Source organism: Acinonyx jubatus, chromosome A2 (assembly GCF_027475565.1).
Source record: "Acinonyx jubatus isolate Ajub_Pintada_27869175 chromosome A2, VMU_Ajub_asm_v1.0, whole genome shotgun sequence".
Taxonomy (NCBI): domain Eukaryota; kingdom Metazoa; phylum Chordata; class Mammalia; order Carnivora; family Felidae; genus Acinonyx; species Acinonyx jubatus.
The window spans coordinates 139,339,699-139,361,643 of NC_069383.1; the positions used below are offsets into that span (position 1 = coordinate 139,339,699).

Here is a 21,945-nt window from a genome sequence, read left to right on the forward strand (position 1 = left end):
CACATTTTGAGCCTTTGGCTATTTGGAGTACTACTTTCATGTGGAATCTCACAAGGTAAATTCTTAAAAAAGAGAGACTTCTGAAAGGGCCCCTAGTCCTTTCAAATTTGAACTGATTTGTTGTGATCTCCACATTGCAATATTCTGAATTTGAAACTCTATCTGAATAGAATTTAATGATTTTAACCTAGAATTTGATCTAGGATTTGTGATGCTCATTCCAGAATTCCTCTTTTATCTTTTTGCTCTATCCCCTAGTTATATGCCTTTGGGTCAGGCTCTTAAATTCCATCTCAGTTTGCTCTTCAGTGTATGGTAATGTAAACTTCTTAATTTTATTGTAATTGTCAGAGTTAATCGGAGATTTTGGGGCTTTTTCTAAGAAATTTTAGGAGGTTTAGGTCCATGTGGATCTTAAAGCTTTCCATTTCTGTAAAAATGGAAAACTGAAACATACCCATCCTACAAAACAAAGCTTTAGCCTTAAGGTAAGTTTATGAAAGTTTCCCCTATATCACCTTTCCTATTTTGTTGCTAGTGAGCCAGACAAAGAGGTCAGAAAAGAAGTTTGATAGAAGTTTCAGGTCCTTCGACTCTATTGAATTTTGCTCCTAATGCCTCTTCTTCAGGAGCATTGGAGACAGTAGACTCCTTTGAAACTGTATACCAAGTAAAAGGAATATGGCTTCACAGCTGCAGACCTGTTCTTTTCACACGTTATTAGTCTTCTTCAGACACTTTAAAGCCACCAGAGTCGAAAGAACAGCTAAATTTCATGTCTTTACATCAGAATGACATTGGTGAGAGCTTTTGAGATTGTGTCCATTTAACCAAGCACAACTCTTCTCATGGAAAATGTACTTTATGTTTTTGGTCATTTTGGCACCTTCCTTTAAAGAAAATAGTGGTTGCTGTGTAGCTTTTAAGTTATTTGTAAAAATGATGTTATCCAAGGACCAAGTATTGTATTATCCAATAAAATCCTTTATATCACTTAGTGAATACATGTCTAAACTGTGTGTTTAGAACCAGGCAAAAATGGCCAGGAGCTGCTCTTTTTTAAACTAGAAATATGGTGTACTAAAGTGGTCATGACATTGCGAGTTTGATTAACATTTTGAATGTATCTCATGGCTAATTCTGACTTCTATTTTTTTCTTTTTAAAATCATCAGTATTTAAATCTCATTATTTTAATTATGTCCAATTAAATGTGCTTGCATAATCAGTATATTTTGTTACATGCATTCGTAAAGAGAGCACTTTAAGATGTTTTGCATACTGACTTTCATAATATGTTAAATTTGCATGCTTTAAAATAGGTTTTGTGTAGAAGTTTTAGGTAACACGTGGTAGGTGTATAAATCAGATACTCTATTCTTTATCTCTTAAATGTCTTTTGAGAAGTCTTTTCTTTCTGGTTCTTAGTTCAGTTCATTTTACTTCTCTAAATTATCTTGGCAGTACTCTTTAGCTAACCTAGATATGTGCTGAAAGCTAAAACACAATACTAGCAAAGGAAAAATTGCATGTATGGAAATATTTGGAAGTGTCCTTACTCTGCAAAATCATAATAAGAGGCCATGCATTTGTTGAAGCACTGTGCAGATAAATTATTGCCCCAAACACCATCAGGGCATAAGTCAGAGTCCTGTCATGAGTTGTCTTGCAGGTTTGGGAGTCACTGGCTTTGCCGTGTGTTAGCTTGAAGACCCTGGGCAAGTTGCTGAGTCCTCTGTGTGTCACAGCCTCATCTGTACAATGGGGATGATATTTATACCTATTTATTGAGTAATTATGAGGATTGAGTTGGATAATGTCAAACGGTAACTGCATAATTTACAATTTTTTATGTCTCTAAATAAGAGTGCAGGGATATTTAATTTTTAGATTGTCCTTCTAAAACATTTTGAGACAAGTTGGGCATGTCTGTTTTCCCTGTGAAATCTTCATGGTACTCATCCCTGAAGAGAAATGGAAAAGTAGCTTTTCTTTGATCGAAGTCTGCTTGACTAGTGACTCATGCCAGTTCTCTATCTGGAAGAAACCGATCAGCATAAACATGAAAAGACGTGACTCCCATCCATTGAGTATGGGTGTTAGCAATTTACTTAGAAGACAACTGTAGGAACTCCCGGCTTCAGAGTGTTGGTTTGAAGGGACTTACAGGTGACCGGGCCAAGCGTGGAATCACAGATAGAGAAGAAGGTTCGTCTGTGAAGAAACAGGCCCTGGGAAAAACAAAGCATATAAATTTCCAGCACTTAAGGTATAAAATTTAGGCCTTTGCTATTTACCAGTGCCTGTGTTCTCCTTCACTAGCAGGGATGATTAAAGACTACTCATAGCAAATCACATATCTTCCAGATGCTCTTCCTTCTTTGATATGGCAGAGTTGGAAAGATCGATTTCTTCAATGTCATTGATACATAGCTTACTTTTTATTGTCAGGAGAAATAATTCATCTAGTTTGTTTCTCCTTTCCTATCACTGCATTTTATTTTTAGTCTGGCACTTAGTAATTTCAGTTATTCAAAATAAAATCATCTTAAACATCTACAAAATACAATATAATATGTATGTTATGGGACTTATATGGTCCCTATTATAAAACTTATAATAATTAAGGAATTTTTATTAATGGAGCATTCTAGAACTTCTTAATGTGGAAGCAAAATTCCTTGTTAGCAATTAAAATATGTCATGAAACTTTATGAAGTCCTTTGGCTTTGATTAAGCCGTCCAGTAATAAATACAAGGAGAAACCTTCAATGGGGAGGGCTGGTATCTCTAGAATTCCTGATTTTTGTAATTTTCCCCCCATAAATTGTAGAATTTCTTACCTGGATGCACAAATACTTTAGCATCTTTATTTGGATTCACAGAAATAACTTTGATGGAATGAAATATGTATAATAAATCATGAATGTATCTTACAATAGCATTTATACATAAATCTATTATAGCATTTATCACATAATGGTCTTATTATTTATGTATCTCTGCAACCAACTCCATACCCTAACTAGACCATGAGATTTTCGGGGGCTAGTGTATTTGGATCCCAATGGAGCTATCTTTGAACTTCGAATTTCTTTCTTTTTTTTTTTTAAGTTTATTTATTTTGAGAGATACAGAACGCATGCATGGGGTTGGGGGGAGAGGTAGAGAGAGGGAGAGATGGAATTCCAGGCAGGCTCCGTGCTGTCAGCACAGAGCCTGATGTGGGGCTCAACTCACGAACTGTGAGATCATGACCTGAGCCAAGATCAAGAGTCAGATGCTTAACCAACTGAACCACCTAGGTACCCCTCTTTCTTTTTTTTCTTTAAGTTTTATGTATTTATTCTCTACCCCCCATCTGGGGCTCGAGCTCATGAACCCGAGATCAAGAGTTGTATGCTTCCTCCAACTGAGCCAGCCAGGAGCCCTGAACTTTGAATTTCTAAGTCCTATTCTCTCTTTTTTCCAATCTTACATACATTTTGGGTTGATAATGTTTATATGTTTTATACGAACGGAGGATGCCATTTCTCCCTCAAAAGATTGAAATCCACTGATACGTGGTTCGACCTTCTCTTTAAAATTGAGTAGTACTGCATAGTTAAAGTAAGCTGACATTGCAAATTGCAACTACATTAAAGTCCTCTGTTGCTGGGAACTCCTAACATTTGCTTTTACTTTTTTAATGATCAACATTTGAACTTTAAGTTTTAACCTTTGGTCATAGGCAGCCTAGATCCATGACCATCAAATTTGGCATAGCCCAAGCTTCTTCATCCAAAGGCCCTACAGAGTTGGTGGTCACTGGGCACCCATGGTCTTTTTGGATCTGACCTGATGCCCCTCTCCCTCCATGACTCACTCCACTCCCTTCCCCTTGCCGTAGACACCCTGGTTGCTGAACACCAAACATGCTCTTATGCCTTTGGCTTAAGTTTCCATCCAACCTAATCCTGTCTCTTCACCTTTGAAACCCTAGGTGAAGGCAAAACTCAAATATGTATTCTCCATGAATCCTCTCCGAGTTCTCTGGTTGCAGTCAGTCTCTCCATTCTCAGTGTTCCCATACTTGTGTATATGATTACTTTGAGGATAAGGACAACTTATTCATCACTGTGGTCACTCACAGCACTTAGAAGAATTCTCTGTGCATGGTGAGTCCTCAGTAATTCTAGTTTATATTGTATTATGCTGAAATGTGTTAATATACTGTCAAAGTGGTTCTTAGATTAGAAAAAGATAGAAAAAGAAATAAGAATTAGAGTGAGAAGGAGGTGAATGGGATTAAGAAAGTGTCCAGCTTTCCTCTTCTCAGTCCTTAATGCCTGGAAAACTACTAACTGAGCCTTAATTTAACCTTTTATTTGCCCTGCCAAGTATAAAGTACATTTCTTCTAGCTACACCTCTGCTGGCAGGATAGTAACTATTTTGAAGAATGAAGAGAGTCAGGAGAACTTACGTAAGAAGAAATAAGTACCCTTGAGTTTTCTCAAAATGGTTATGTGGGTAGGAGTATATGTAAGTAAATGTTCTCAAGGCTGGATTAAAGCTAAGGAGCATCACATTTGGCTTTTTGATAAAAATTCTGATTGTAAGCCCATAACAGAACTCCAAGAGAACTTTAATTAAAACCAAGCAGTCAGCACTTTTATATTAGAACACATTAGTGATCTTACATTTTATATCTTTTTCATATTTTAAAAGCTATTATAATTGAAACAATGACAGTGATATGAAATCCTCAGGATAGTTGGAGGTTGGTTACATTTGTTAGCAGTAAATAGGTACAGCTGTTCTGTTTGCTGTACATAGGTATGACCATCCGCTTTGTTCTGAGGTTAAGTGCCATTGATTTATAACTTGGAAAATAAATTATTTAAAACATATGTGATTACTGCTATACCATAAACATAGTGATTTGTAATAAAATGTACACATTTACTATATTTTAGAAACTGATGTGTTAGCATAAACTTTTAAAACATTTTAGAAGTTCTCTATTATTGTAGGGGATCTATAAATCATATCTAACCCCTATGTTTTACAGAAAAAACCCTGAGACTCAGAAAAGCGATGTGACATTTTTCAAGACACAAAGTTTCTTAGAGGCAAAGCCAACACTAAATCCAGAACTCCTGACTCTCTAGCATCTTTGCTTGACATCTTTGCTGCTTTTTTTAGTGCTTGAGTTGGAAAAAGGGAAAGATGTAGTATGATTTTATAATCATGGTTTTTGACACTTTGAGAGTGAAGTTACTTGCACAAGTACTTTGGACTACCAGTTGTGGAAAGTTAATTCTGTTACCGTAGTCTGGATTTCTGTTCCTCCCCAATCCCTGTCCTCTAAAAACCACCAGAAATAATTAATTCTGTGTTTGGGTCAGGATTAGCAAAATTCAAAAAAAAAAAAAAAAAAAAAAAACCTACTTTTAAGGATTGTTTGGTTGTTAAGGACATTAATCAATTTAAATTATGTCTGGTAGAAGGATAAGTATTAGAACATGGAGAGCTTATAAGAACCCAAATGTACAACTTTATACAGGCCTCTTAGGAGGTGATGGTTGTCATTAATTTCTCTCTCTTTCCCTCTCTCTTTCTCTCTCAGCTACTCTCTCATTTCTTATCCTGTGAGTCTTCTCTGTTCTGTTTCATCTCACAGACCACCTTCCTGTGTTTGTCATTGTGAATGTGGGCAAATATGGCTACCAGTAAGTCCCTCTGTGACCCTACAACTCCAATACCCATCACTGTCTGACCAGGTTCAGTAGGTGTATCTTACAATGCATAGATCTGAAAGAATAATCAGGATCAGTTATTGGCCAATCATTGGCCTTAAGCCAGCCGTCTTTGTTGCAGCTTCAGAAAACAGATATCCTGAGAAGAGGGTATGGGCAGGGCAGGCAGATGGGCTGATAGACCCACTTGTACTCTCTTCTGAGTCTAAACATTTTTCAGTTACCTCAGAACCTCCTTCTTTCTCAGTTAGCTGCCCATGAGCTCTACAGATATTCCTGAGCCCCTCTAGTGGGTGGTATTTAGGGGTACATAGTAGCCAGAATTTTTTATTGGAGTGAGATCTACTTTTTTTAAAAAATATGTTTATTTTTTGAGACAGAGAGAGCAAGCTGGGGAGGGGCAGAGAGAGAAGGAGAGAGAAATCCCAAGCAGGCTCCATGATGTGAGCGCAGACCCCACACAAGGCTCAAACTCATGAACTGTGAGATCATGACCTGAGCCAAAACCAAGAGTCAGGCGCTTAACTGACTGAGCAACCCAGTTGCCACTTAGAGTGAGATCTACTTTGATGATCTACTTTGATGTCCTGTCCTATGTCATGTACTTCATGTATGTGGAATCCTGTATAAAATGTCTTAGTTAATCAGGGTAGGCTCTGCTTTGTGCACTCACTCAAGGACTAAGCACCATTTTTTAGTGCTTCTTTAGCTGATTAATAGCACTGAGTAAATTGGTTAGGTTTGTTGAACATCTACAGTATGTTAGGGTCATTTCATACTGTATTTGCCAAGTTTGCTAAGGTGCCTTACAACAGGTTTTTTATATATATTTCTGTCTCACATGACCTGAGAGCTGCAGGTGAGCTGTAGCTATGCTTTAGCTCTAGGTCAACTACATATCTAGGCTGTGTCTTCTCATTCTAGAACCTGCACTGAACAAACAGCCCCTGTGTGGGACATGCTCTTCATGAGGCAAGGGCAGAAGAGCAAGAGTCTGAGCAAAACCACACAAATGAATTTAAAGCTTCTCGGATATGTGTGGGACATGTTACTTATATTTATATCCATTGGCCGACTGAAGTCATACAGCCAAGCTTAAAGTCAGTGGGTTGGGGATATATAAACATCTTACATAAAAGAGTGATAGTAAGTAGTTGTGAACACTGATAATATACACAAACACATATATGTATTGTCCCATCCAATTATCATAACACTCTTAAATATGGATATCCTCACCATTGTACAATGTACTAATTTAACAATTATCTATTTAGCACCTACTGTGTCCTAGACACTATGCTTTTCAGTTAATAAAGGTCAACGGGAGACCATCACTATACCATCCTTTATATTTTAACAATATGGATTTATTTTATTTAAAATGTTGTGACTTTTGTATGTACTCCTATTTGTTGTGAAAGTGTTTTTTTTTTAATTTTTGGTCACAGGACCCCTTTACACACTTAAAAATTATTGAAGACTCCAAAGAGTTTTCATTTATGTGGGTTATATTTGTCTGTATTTACTGTATTAGAAATTAAAAGTAAATTTGAAAGATATATATTATTTAGAAATAATAACCCTATTACATGTTAGCATAAGTAACTCTGAATAACCAACATAGAATATCTGTATTTTCTAAAGCAAACAAGAAAAGGAACACAGAGTGGCATTGTTTTACACTTCGGTAAATCTCTTTAATGTCTGGCTAACTAGAAGACAGGTGTATTCTCATACCTGATTCTGTATTCAGTCTCTTATGGGATAATATGTCATTTCACCTCTGGCAAACTCCATTGTGTACTCATAAGAGAATGAAAAGGACAAAGAATGTCTTAGTATTGTTCCAAAAATAGTTTTGATATCACAGAGCCCCTGAAAGGGTCTTGGAGACTGGGATCCCCAAACTGCTCTTTGAGAACCAAGAGTCCCTTAAACACACTTTGAGAACTGCTCTTCTAAAGTATATTCTGAAAGCAAGCACATGATATCCTCAGTGCATTTTCCTGGAGCATTGCCTTTCTATTAATCTATTTTATAACTCAAGTGACTTTATTAGTCAGGTAGGCTAACTGCTATACCAGATAACCCACTAATCTCAGTAATGTAACACATTAGTTTGTTTTCTGTTCTTGCTGTAAGTCAGTTCAGGCCAGGTAGGGGCTCTGATCACACACAATCATTGAGGGACCTACACTCCTTCCATCTTTCATCTAGGACCTTGGAGTCCTCTACTGGATCTTCTGTATCTGGATAGCAGGTACAGAAGAGAGAGTTTAGAGAATCACATGGGGAGATATTTGAGGTCACATTCCTCTAGCCAGAACTCCTATACCACCCATAACAGTATTGGAAGCTGGGAAGTAGGATCTGGCTCTGTGCCCAGAAGAAAAGGAAACAACAGGTTTTGGCCAAGACATACCATCCTTTACCAGCTGAGTTTCTAATAAATAAGTTACAAGAAAATTATGATTTACTGTCAGCTCTTCTGACCTTATGAAATTTAAGTGATACACAGTGCAAAGCAATAGTACCTCATGCTTTGAGAAAAATTGTAGGGACATGCAGTCGAAAATAATTTTTAAATATTTTGGGGCGCCTGGGTGGTTCATTCAGTTGAGCGACTGACTTCGGCTCAGGTCATGATCTCGTGGTTTGTGAGTTCGAGGCCCACGTCGGGCTCTGCGCTGATAGCCCATTTTGGATTCTCTTGTCTCCCTCTCTCTCTACCCCTCCCCCGCTCACAGTCTGTCTCTCCTCTCTTTCCTTCAAAAATAAATAAACATTAAAAAAAAACCTTTAAAATAATTTTTAAATATTTTAAACTTTTATTTTGAAATAATTAATTGCAAACATAGTACAAAGAACTACTTTTATCCAAATTCACCAATTAACATTTTACCACATTTGCTTTTACTTTCACTGTGTATACGCACGTGTGTGTGTGTGTGTGTGTGTGTGTGTACATACGCATTTTCCCTAAACTATCTGGGAGTGAATTGCAGACCTTCTACTCCTTTACTAAATACTTGAGTGTGTACCTACTAATAACAAAGACATTCACTTACACAACCACAGTATAATTTTCAAAATCAGGGTATTCAGCATTGATGCAGTATTACTACTCATGGTATAGACCTACTGTCCTTTGTAGCAATTATGTTTTTAGTCTAGGATTAACATTTCGTTTAGTTTTCTTTGTCTTCAGTCTCCATCAATTTGGAATGGTTCCTCAGCTCTTCTGTGTCTTTCACATCAATGACTTTTCTGAAAATTTCAGGCCACTTATTTTGTAGAATGCCCTTTCATCATGTTTTTCTGATGTTTTCCTTATTAGATTCAAGTTCTACATTTTTGACTTTAGAAATACTATGAAAGAGGTGTTGTATCCTTCTCAGTGAATTTTACCAAGAGGCATATGATGTTGGTTCATTCCATTTTAGGTGGTGGTAACTTTGATCCCTTGGTTAAAGTGATGTCTTCCAGGTTTCCTCGTGGTTAAGTTACTACTTTTCTCTTTAAATTATTAAGTCATTTATGGGGATATACCATGATAGTGTGTAAATATCTTGGTCCTCATCAAGGTTTCCTTTACTAGTTTAGCATGATGATTCTTGCCTGAATCAGTTATTATTTATAATGGTTACAAAACGAAGTGAATTTTTAAGTTATTTTCCAGTTACACATATAAGAAACAAGTGTGGTAGACAGTTGTTGGCTCTCTGACTAGCATACTTTGCCACATTTTTCTCTTCCTAAAATTTTCTGTGTTTTGTTTGGATATCTCCCCCTGCCTAATGGCAGTCTTTGTATTTCTAGTAAAAGTGATGACAACATAGCCAGCCCCTGGTGTGGACTTTGATTGATAGGTCAGTTAGTACATTCCATCCACTTAGCCACATTTATTCTTTTAGGAGTGGGAGTCTGACCTACTCTAGCCCAATCAGAGTGAACTTTAGGGCTCTTGTTTAGGTTGCTGGACTGGAGCATCATTTGCATCTGGCAACTGTCATGTGACCATGAGTATAAAGCTGACTCAGGTGGCAGAGGAGAGAAAGAGAAAGAAATTGGGTCATTGATGACTGTTTTGAGCTGTTAAGTCAGTCACCCCTGAAGCCTGTCCTACTTCTGTGGTTTCCAATTATGTGAGCTAATAAATTTCATTTATTAAGTGAGCTAGCTTCAATTGGGTTTTCTGTTAACTTTTGACATAGAGTCCTAACTGATATTCTCAGTAACAAACAGAAATAACTGTTTTACCTGATATTTTAAAGATGGTAAGGAGGATGTGTGCATAAAACTTTTCCAACACAGAAAGAAATGGGCATAAGGGTTTGTTTGTTTGTTTCCTCACCAGCATTGTGGTAGCACCCTGGCACAGGCTACTAACAAAGGTTAAAATACCAGAATCAGCAAGGTATGTCCAATGTGTCAAAGGGTCATGAGCTCCATAGTTTCGGAGAGAGGCTAGATTCGTTTGACTTATTTCGGTTAACCAAACCAGCTTCAGTGAATTAAAGCACAGTAGGGGCATCAAACGCAGCTATGTTGGAGTGTCACAGAAGCCCAAGGACACTGATGCAGCTGGGTGTGGAAGCCAGCATTAGAAAGCCTTAAGTACTCCCTCTCACTCCTCCGTCTCAGCTGTTCTGTGTTTCTGCTTCGTTTCCAGTCCTACCCGGCAATTTCAAAATACCTAGAGAGTGAATATGGTTGTGTTAGTTGGGGTCAGGCATTCACTTCTGTTCAGTTCAGTTGTGCTCATTGGTATAAAAATGATTTCAGAAGACCTAGCCCTGAGGGTATGGAGATTTCAGGGAGGGAGTCAGAGACTCCAGAGTTGGCTACTAGAGAAACATTTATAAATGCCACAGCCAGTTGAAGTCATAATTGTAAGCAGGAATAATTGATCTGTGATGCCTTTCTTCCCTCTCAGGACTTCTGCCCCTCATTATTAGCCTGTATTTCTCTCATTTGAATTCTTCCTAAGATGCTCGTTAATAAGATCTTAAGGTGTGGGTTGTAATCATTTCCAGGATATGTTTTATTTTACTAAGTTCATGTTTTACACCAGCAGCATCAGCAGCTTGGGAATTTGGACTGCAAATTCCTAGGCTCCACTCCTGAAGTACTGAGGGAGAAACCAGCAATCTGTGTTTTAACAAGTCCTCTAGGTGATGCTTGATGCCCTTGATGTCTGAAAACCACCACCGTGGGGAATTCTGGAAACCCATGAGGTGGCCGGAACCCGGGCTCTGTTGTTTTGCCAGCATCTGTTCCCTGGTTCTGCTTGACTATCAGAAATATAGCCAAATTTTCCTCACCCATTGGCTCAAAAGAGAACCCTAAGCTCTGGCCACTAAAGAGGAAAAGAGACTTGAGCTGCAGAAAGGTTCTGTCTTCAGCTCTAGAGTCTGTCTCTTCAGTTTAGACCCAAGGGCCGACCCATGCATCTAGCATTTCTGGGCCTTTTTCTGCCTGTGTGTGCAGAAGTCTGAAAGCCCCTGTTCTTTCTCCACATCCCTGCTCTTTCTATGACTCCCTCCCTTCTCCTCTTTTCTTCTTTTCTCTCTTACCCTCATTTTATTTCTTCTTTCTCTTCTACATCCTTCTTTCTCTTTGCCTTCTCTTTCTTTCCTTTGCCTTCTCTTTCCTCTCCACCTTTTTTATTCTTGCCCTTTGCCTTCTACTTTTTTCTTTTTCATTGTTTTTCTCATTTTCTTTTTCCTTCTTCCTTCTCCTTCTCATTTCTTGTAATTCTCCCCATTTTATTACTCTTCCTCCTCTGACTTCTACTGCTTGGAGGGGTAAACTCGCTCAAGAAGAGGATAGATGAATGCCTGCGGGCCACAGAAAGTGACAGATGCCATTGCTGTTGTCCTGCTTGCGACCTACAGACATCCTTAGACACCCAGGGTACCTTCAGGATTATCCGGGGTCTGGGACTGCTCCCTCCTGCACCTGTTCAGCAGGATCCAAGCTTTTCAGCTCTGGGTCCCCTCAGCCTCCTAGCCCACGCCCGACCCAGACCCGAGGAGCAACTTACACTGCTATGTGCTGGCACATGTTTACCAATGAGCTCTGCAGAGGAAGTAGGGTATTGAGGAGCCCTGATATTGAACATTTGCTAATTTCTGTGGGGTAAACGTTCCCACTGGCTGCTTTCAAGATGCCAACCTGACATCACTGAATGAGGAGCTGGAAAGAGATGCTCCCAAGGGACTCCCACAAACCAGTGAAACCAGTTGTAGCATGCACTGAGGAGGGTCTCACTAGCCATGGCCTGCACACAGCACTACCACTTTCCCCCATTAATGCACATTAACGGATGGGTTACTCTAATTGGAGACCTCAGATGTCTGCTCACTCCTTATTTAACAGACTCATGTTTTAGAATGGCCACTGGAATAATTAAAAACAGCAGTATATGATAATGGACACAACACCACATTTTAGTTCAATTCAGTAACATTCAACTGCAAATACTACCCCCCAAATTGCAGCCTTTTCAATGATTTGTAAACCCTTTTACTTATGAGTCTGAGCTCAGTCAAAATATTACTATAAATTGACAACACTTTTGGATTATAGATATAATAAAGTCTCGGTTAATATTCAGTTAAAACATAAGATATCATTCTGTCACCCTGTCTTTTTTATTTGCATCCTATAGCATCTCTGGTGAATTTTATTATTTTTAAGTAGCTTCACATTATGTTTTATGATACATTTCTTCCTGCAACAGTTTTGCATACAGATGGAAATGTTGCGAATCTAGTTTAAGGCTGATCTTATTTATTTATTTATTTATTTTATTCTGTTATGTGATTGATCTGGTCAGTGAACAAGAAATTCTTCGAGGCCATCCATCACTCCAGGCAGCAGCTGAACTAAACCTTCTAACTCACTGCTTCCAGTCAGTCATGCAAGATTCGGGTTATAAATATTGAATGTGCAAACAACTGTTTAAATTAGCTGTCCTATCTATTTTATGCAATTTCAGTAGAAAAGCAAGCTGATATATTGTTTAGTGGCAAGAGGTAGAAAGACAGTGAATTCAGTATTATCCTTCCATACGTCATTGAACTCATCCTGTTGGCAAATATTTAAAATAGATCAAATTAATTCCTGTTCCCTTAAGTTAAATTAGAAAAAAGGCAACTGAGCATGTAATTTATGTAGCTTTTTTGGTTTTTTATATTCAAGCAGTAGCAAGACTGTTAATAATTGTAAATGTAGCCATCTGCCATAAATATAGTAGCCAATTGTTAAAAGCTTAGTTCTGTGAATTTTGTTACCTCTTTGCAATAACAAAAATAGCTTAATATTTGGAAAATATTTGGGCAGGAAGGAAAGTAGCAGCTGGCTTATCCTAGCCTTCCTGGTAAGCATCTAGAATATTGAACATGAGCAGGTGTTTGTTTTTCTGCTACTTGGATGTGTAACAAGTGGGCACACTTTCACCAGTATTGGTGTACACAAAAGATAAAATTGCCAGTCATCTGTAGTGACTTCAACAAGCCCTTCATATGTAATGAATTTAGGTAAACTTCAAAAATTGCTGTCTCTGTTTTAAGTTTATTCTTCAAATCAAAGTATTCTGGGAACATCCTTTCAAGTAGCCTACATTAATAGCAAACATGAACTGCTTACAAAAGAGAAAATTATATGCCTCCCTCATAGGCATGCAGGGCGTTGGGCATGGGTCTCTTGACAGTTGGATTGCAAACTATTGCAAGCTAACGGAAAAGCTGGGTGAAGTTTTATGTTATGTTCTGTGGCAAACACTGCTCACTGCTTACCCAAATCCATTTTTCTCTTCTTCCTTTAGCAGAAATTTTAGCAGAAATTTTGGTCAGGATGGCAGTGAACCCAGCTAAACACTTCCAACACTCCCATGTAGCTAGAGATGGCCACATGACCTACTTCAGGCCAATGAAATACAAGTTGAATTTCGCTTGGCAGTACTCCCAGGAAAGCTTTTTATTTTTATTTATTTTTATTTTTTTAATATGAAATTTATTGTCAAATTGGTTTCCATACAACACCCAGTGCTCATCCCAACAGATGCCCCCCTCAATACTCCTCATCCACCCTCCCCTCCCTCACACCCCCCATAAACCCTCAGTTTGTTCTCAGTTTTTAAGAGTCTCTTATGGTTTGGCTCCCTCCCTCTCTAACCTTTTTTTTTTTTCCTTCCCCTCCCCCATGGTCTTCTGTTAAGTTTCTCAGGATCCACACAGGAGTGAAAACATATGGTATCTGTCTTTCTCTGTATGACTTATTTCACTTAGCATAAGTGCACTAACTTGTTCTTTAGCCCTGTGTCCTCTGGCACTTTGCTCTTGCCTTGTTTTCTGCTCCAAGTGTGAATACAATGCATGGAAGTCAGCAGTCTTCTTGAGAGTATGAATGCAAAAGCTGTGTGTGAGGATGGCACAGGGGAAAGTGGAGAAAATAGCTGGGTCCCTGATGGCATTATTGAGCCACTACCCTGTCCTGAACTGCCAGTCGTTAGATTTGAGTGAATAAATAAACCTCATTTTTGGTTAAGCCACTATTTTTGTGCAGTATCTGTAGCCTAACACATCCCTAAGTGATACACTTCTCTTTCTGAATTAACTAACTCGTCCTGAAATGATACTTGTGTCTTTTAAAACATAGTCTACTTTGAAATTTTAAAACTAAGCTTTAACTTATGTCCCTGTATGAAAACAAATTGAACCAGGATTGCCCTATTAATAAAGTTCATGATTGATAAATGTAAAAATGGTATTGTGTGATCATTTTAGTAATAAAGATCACAATTTCAGCATAAAGCTCAGGGAATTTTCTTAATGTCATCTCTCAAATCTTATTTTGTTTCATGTTTGATCAATTCCTATCATCTTTTCTTACCCTTCAAGTGCTCATAGTCAGGCAGAGGCTAATTTATAAACAATAATAATGTAGTGTTACAAGTCCTAGAAATATTTGTCACAAATGTAAATCTGATTTTATTATTTCCCTGCTTAAGAGCTTTCCATAGTCTTTGTTGTGCTACTAAAGGCTTTTTCATTCTGGCTCCAACTGTCTTGCCCAATCATATCTCCTTCCTCCCAACATATTCCCTCAGCCCTGTGCTGTTTAAAACCACTGGACCGCTGGTGGGCTCCCGAAACCATACCATACTTACCATTCTTTCACATCCTTCCTTATCCTTCCTCTTGGGGGCCCTGTCTCTCGTCTCCATCTGTGAAATCCCACTCATCCTAAAAAACTTGACTTCAAATGTCTTTCACTTTGAAGCTTTCCATACTCTTCTCCTTTCATCTCCCGTGCCTTCCATACCATTCTTTTTATGCTTATATTATTGCATTTATTAGTTTGGTTTATGTTTACTTAAGGTCTGTCTTTCCCAGGAGACTGTATGTAAGTTCCAGGAAGAGACTATACGTTGTTTTGCCGCTTCAGTGTCTAAGTCAGGATCTGGAATGGAGTAAATCCTAAAAATTTTTTTATGTCTTTAGAACAAAAAAAATTTAAAAAAAAAGACTTTCTGCACCTTTCATTGGGTGCTAGGATTATGTACCTGTTTGTTAATGTATCTCTGTGAAGGAAATGCTGCCAGTATTAGAGTATTCATCAGTTTTGTAACAAATAATCATCTGTCTGAGTCATCTGTGCATCAGCTTTTATTGAACGATGACTTTCTTGCTTCTCTGTGTGTTTTTAATTTTTGAATTACATACCACACATTGCATGCAAAGCACAGTAAATTCTGAAGTAAATAACATTCACCTCCAAAAAGAACATACCCTTTCCTCTTAGGCCAGTGGAGGAGGCAAGGGCTGAGTCAGTCCGTGGTCGGGCTGGGGCAGGGCTTTAAAGCTTGAAAGCTTCTGTGTGATTCAGTTTGTTACTAATCTTTTGAGAGCAAGATTAGATCTTTTCCCTTCAACAGAGCTTGAGCTCTGACCACTGGCAAGATTTAAGAGATTTATAGACACATGGCTTTCCAAGCTGTAAGAGATCTCCCTCTCCTTTATAGCCTAGATGCCAAGTCTTTGGGTCCCTAGAGAGTGCTCTTTGTTTTCAGTCCTGCCCCTGGCTTTCTGTGCCTTGGAAGATGTCCCCCAGCCCCCCCGCTACCTGACCCAAGCCTACTGAGGAAGGCTACCTTGTACACTCTGTGAAGGCCAAGAATTCCTTGCAAAGTTCTCCCTCAGCTCTCCTGGTCACCCCTAGCTTCCAGGAGCTGAAATCCCAGAGCGCGTTAGATGAATTTCCCTTCACTCACGAGTTCCACCCTCTACATTCACTATACTGCCCCCAGCTCTTGGTGAAGACCTATGGGAAAATGTTGGCGGACAGTCAGAGTCTTGCTTTGTAGGGGGGTGGGGGGATGCTTATCAGCATTCTGATCCATCACTGCCTACATGTACCTGGTGCAAGCTTATCCCCATCCACAGCCAATTCATCTTTCTTTTTCCCAGCTCCAAATAAAAACGGCCAGTGGCCGTTGGTTTTTAATACTTTTCATTGACGAATAACACTGTATCTTGTGTATCATTTCCCTTCCTCTACATTCCCAGATTATCAAAAGGTATATTCTTATTGTATTCATTACATGTGGAAGGAAATAGTTTCAGCTTTATAAGGAAAACAAGAGGTCCTTTTCACTGAAAGCCACATTTGTTTTAACTATTTCAGGATGCCTACGGTATTTTGCAAATAAGGTTTACTAGTTCATATTGTCTCTCAAGCTTCATCAAATCTAGAAATGAGAATAATCAATTAAATTTGATTAGTTTACAAATAATGTAGTCTCTGTTGACCACAAGAAAATTAAGCATCAAATGACAAAAGGGTGCCTGGGTGGCTCAGTCATTTGAGCGTCCAACTTCAGTTCGAGCCCCACATTGGGCTCTGTGCTGACAACTCAGAGCCTGGAACTTGCTTTGGATTCTGTGTCTCCCTCTCTCTCTGCCTCTCCTCTCTCTCTCTCTCTCTCTCTCTCTCTCTCTCTCTCTCTCTCTCTCTTTCTGAAAAATAAACATTAAAAAAAAAGAATCAGATTATGAAAACATTCAGTTACATTAATATATTTAAAGTTTTATGACAATAAGAGCTAATGATAGATCTATGACAGTTACTGCCTGCGTGGGGACAGAGTGCAGGCACATAAACATGATATTACCAGCATTTTATATCAGATGAGTTCATCTATACTGGGTAAAGTGATATAAAATGACTGAACACAAATATGAAATTTAATTTATATAAAAATCACATAAGAGCAAAATTTGAAAATTATGAGAGCAAACTTCATACATAGTACATGTTAAGTATGTTATAGTCTCCCAATAGAGTGTGGTGTTTACCACACAACACAGTGATGTATAAGATGACTTCTCATCAGTTAGCTTTTTTTGCATAACAAACCACTCTAAGATTCAGTGGCTGAAAAGTATTACGTATTATTTCTCATGCATCTAAGGGGTGGGTTAGAGTTGACTGATGTTGGCTGGGCTTGTCTGGGTAGCTACCCCACAGGGGCAGTTGACCTAGACACACCCCTCCTGTGCCATAGCTCAAGGACCCTATCCTTCAGCTGAAGGGGACAGACAGAGTTAGGGGAGTTGGCCAGGTGCCATATGGCCAGGTGCCACACATTTAAGCAAAACAAAGAGCACACACTGAGTCTGAAAGAAGGAAAGGTATTCCCGCGCAAGGTTATACATCCAGCACAGGCTGTGAGGACTTTCTTTATTTCTTGATAAGAGAGTATTCCAGGCTAAAGGCCCATTCTTGCACAGCTGACAGGGGGTTGAAAGACTACATATGAGTCTGCCTTTTCCAACAGATGTTTTGACAAAAAAATATCAGTCCAGTGGGTCTGTTAAGAGAACTTCCCCTGTATTTAGTTTAAGCAAAAACCAATTTTGAAAAAGCCATTAGTAATTGGGGGCAATGCAAGTGAAGTCAGAAAATCTTCATCCTATTGTATATTTGAAGTACAGGATCCTCTGCTTTCTTCCTTCAAGTTAGTTTCACACCTGTCCTGTAATGTTCCACAGTGGCAAAATTAGGATTGACCAGTTTTTACCGTCATCAGGCATAGTCTGTGACTTAGATATATTGACTGCTCCGTGTTCATATCATGTCTGGAAAATAGAAACAGATGTTTTCAGACTTGTCCCATCAAAATGAGGTTTCATCTGTCTGTGTCTAGACTTATTAACATTGCCAACACTGTGCCTCTGATATTTTTAATGTGGATCTTTTATGGAGATACATATGTGTTCTTTGGCATATATGTGACTGTTGGTTTAGAAAGGTAAAGAATAGTACTATAAATATAGTACTGTGAAAGCAGCCAATGGCCCACTATTCTGAAATGCATCTAGCTTTCCAAGTATTAACTCTGTGTCTGAATGCCTTGAATAGATTAGGTTACATAACACCTGTAAGTTCCACATAAACACCAACAAGTTTCTGGCTAATAGGTCTGGGCAGCAAGTCTTCATTCCCTTCTCTCCTATTCGGAATTTCCATAGAACTGTAACATCTGCTTGCCCTACACCCACTCATTCCAGCTGTTGTCTTGAAAAACAGAGAGAAATAAGAAACTAGGTTATTATAATGCATAAAATGAGTATCTTGCTTCAGATGACCAAGAATCTTATCTATAGCATTTCATAATTCCTAAAACCTTTCCATTTTTTCCACCTCCCTTCTGTAGTGCATTTTTAGCATGGATAGTCACTGCATTTCCCACCCCCTCCAAACTCTTGAAATGCTTACAGAATAGGTCTTTTGATTCATCATATAACCACAGGAAAAGAACACAGAATTTTCAGTCAGGAATCCTGGATATCTTACAGTTTTGCCATTAACCAAGACCTTGGGCAAGTGATTTAATTTTCTAGGAGCTCCGGCTTTTTTATATGGAAAAGGAGAAAATGCCTACTTAATATATGAGGATTAAGTTTGATGATAAAAAGAAAGTGCTTTTTTAAGCTGTACAAATGTTAGTTCCTATTAAAAGAAGATTCCTAGTACTCTCCTTTTCATATAAACTTTAAGTATCAGCCACTTGGATAAGGGAGAAAGATGAAGAAAAAAAGAACCAATCCCAATTGATAAGCCCAAGGACATTGATCTGGCATCCCTCACTACACCTAGAGACCATCCCAAGTATATCAGACTTATGGTTGAGAGTAGGAATAATAGAATGTAAAATTCAGCAGTACTCTCTATGGTGTTAATTTGTCAGTAGCTTGTATTGTTTTTCTTTCCCCTTAAGGTGTCCAGGATACACTTCAGTATTTCTTATAATCAAAACTATAGCATCATCAATGATAATTTTTAATACATAAATTAAGTAGATTTTTTTCAATTTTTGAATAAGATTTTAATTAACCATATATAGTGCCTAGCACATTTTAGTTGCTCAACAAAATTTGTTGAGTGAATGATTTCCCATTTAAAAATACTTACACTAGCTTTTCTCCCATAACACCATTTACTCATGGATATAAAATACATGGTTAAGAAACATTCATTTTTCCCAATGACTTTAGAAATTGGAGGTGTGACCCCTGGGTTTGGACCACATATCCCTTAGGAAGGGAGCTAATGTTTATTTAGCACATAAGTATGACAGGTACTCCTGGTAGCATCATCTCAAATACTCTGGAGTAAAAGGTCATTACTAGTTGCCTTTTATAGATGAGGGAACTGAGGTTCTAAGACTATCTTTCCCAAGACATCTCAGCAGGCGAAGAAGTGGGACCCCAACTTAGTTATTTCAAGCTCTCACAGTCCATATGCTTTTAATTGCATTGTTGTGTCTCCTAGGCAATGGTTAAGATAGTGGCCAATCACATGGCATTTCAGTATCCTGTGGGTGTTTTAAAATGCCAAAAGTTATAGCCTTGTTTAGTAGTTCACCTTTCTATTTAGAGAGTTTTCGGTTTTAGAATCCTGTCTTTAGCACAGGTCACCTTTCTGTCCTTTCCCTCCAGCTACATTCTTTGGCAGTGGGCTTGGGGAGCCTCTAACTACTATGAGATCAGATAGTAACCTCAGGAGCTCCCCCTTCCTCCCTAAGACCACCCTGCATTGGAGGTAGTGCCTGGCTGGTTTTCTGCTTTTGAGAGATTTGAGGAAGACTTTCTTCTTCAAAGGCCAAACCCACAATCATCAGGGTTACTACCCCCTTTGTTTTCTTGCATTGTGTCTTCTTGTTGATCCACATTGTCACAGAGAGGCAGTATACAAGGCTCTGTTTTTACTGTGCTATCAAAGAGACTTCAGATATAAAGTGTCGAGATTAAGTGTAACTTGCCGTGCTGTGTTAGTTATTTTAACATTGATTTAGATTCTAGGTCTTCTCTTTCCTTTTCTTGTGTTTCCATTCAGCAAGCTTCGGGCCTTTGAATTGACTATTTTGGGGCACCTGGGTGGCACGGTCAGTTAAGCGACCGACTCTTGGTATCGGCCCAGGTCATGATCTCACGGTTCAAGGGGTCAGGCCCCGTGTCCATTTGCTGTTAGAACAGAGCCTGCTTAGGATTCTCTGTCTCCCTCTCCCTCTGCTCCTCCCCTGCTGTCTCTCATGTGTGCATGCTCTTTCTCCCCTGTCTCTCAAAATAAATAAATAAACATTTTTTAAAATGACTCTTTCTCTTATTTATTTGATTCCAATCTGCATCCTAGTTTTAGTAACACTTAATTGTTTAAGCCTTTTAGAATTAATAGATGAATTCTTCCCTTTCATCCTCTAATTTAAGTCCGGATTTCTCCATTTTTCCCCATCAGGTTCACATCATCCAGTTTACCTCTCTCCATGGGTGACATCCTTTCCTGGCTGAGTATCTCCTCAGTGCCCTCAGTTTTAGTTCAAAACATGGTATTTTCTGTATGTTATTCACCTAAGCCCCACCCCAGATGGTGTCCCACGAGCTCTGTTCCAGAAGCTCCCCAAATGGGCCTTCCTTTTTGTAGGGACACAGCATTCTGCTCTGTTCTTCAGAGCACGCCTTCCAGTTTGCCATCTGTTCTTGTGTCTCCATTTCTGTTGGTCTGCACCTCCCCCCCACACACCTCTCACATCTTCCTGGACTCTCCCTGAGTCCTGGCTGTCTCGTGAACTGACAGGCCCTGATATGTTTCCAGTTTCCTCCATCAGCATTCTCAGATCTGTCAGGTATCACGGTCCCTCCCTGTCTACCTTGATAATGATTTATTTCTAGATCTTACCATCAGGTCATTGTTTCCTCTCCTGCAAAAATTAACACCAGCATCGGTGTCTTTACCATTATCATGGCTCTGTTTCTCTGACTCCCAATCAGGCTGCTAAAAATCTTGATTGGCATTTCAAAGCTGAAACATTTCTTCTCCTCATGCCTTTATCTACACCCCGTAGCTTTGTCTACACCCCATTCCCGGTCATCGCAGGGAACTCCTGCAAATGGACAACAGTGCGGCAATAAGTAGCATACGGTGAAAAAAGGCGAAGAAGGAAAATTCAGACGTGGTAGTTCTATATTAAGTTTCAGAGGTGTAATTTAAATTAAATTACAGTTCTATAAATTAAATTACAGAGACTGGATTTTCTGGTGTTGCAAATAATAAATATCATTAGGTACAAAACCCAGAGCTCTGATAAGACCTGTTAAAACCTCTTCTGAGTTAGCTCTAGTGACTGGCCACAGCGTGGTCCTTTCCTGGGAACAATCCAGTGAGAAAAATCAGAAGGCCAAGGGTCTGTAGAAATATGCAAGGTCTATACCTTCCAGGCTTGGGTACCATCATTATGCAATTCCCCCAGACTTGGTACTTTAGAATCCATCTGTCATTTCCTCCCTCTTCTTGTTTAAGAACTGTAAGTGGAAATGTGACTCTTGTACCTCCAAATAGTCACTAACCATCTTCTGTCTGGTCCCCTCTGTTGGTATTGTTGATGCTCCCACCTTATTCTAGGTCCCTGTCTCAAGCCTGGAGTAGCCTCCTTACTCAGTCTCTCGTTCATGTTTTTAAGACTGTTCGGCTGCCTATTAGTCTGTGGCTTTTTCTCTGGTCCCCCAAACTTCAATGGTTCTAACTTTCCACCACATAAAGCATACATTCCACTGATCTTGTTCATCTCTTCCAAATTCTGTGTTCACACTGGCGTCCACTCTTCTTCTACATACAGATCTTGCTTCTCTCCATGAGA

General features: G+C 38.9%; 1 protein-coding gene across 22 annotated transcripts in view; it reads left to right on the forward strand.

Moving 5' to 3' along the window:
- Positions 1-21,945, forward strand: part of CFAP20DC (CFAP20 domain containing) — a 230,910-nt gene that overhangs the window by 19,094 nt on the left and 189,871 nt on the right. For 3 of the 22 annotated variants that reach the window (XM_053219154.1, XM_053219157.1, XM_053219156.1), the window contains one exon: positions 3,982-4,156. The exons of the other annotated variants lie outside the window; for them this stretch is intronic. The gene's annotated coding sequence lies outside the window, so the exon portion shown is untranslated. The remainder of the gene's footprint in view (positions 1-3,981; positions 4,157-21,945) is intronic. 22 annotated transcript variants of the gene reach the window in all.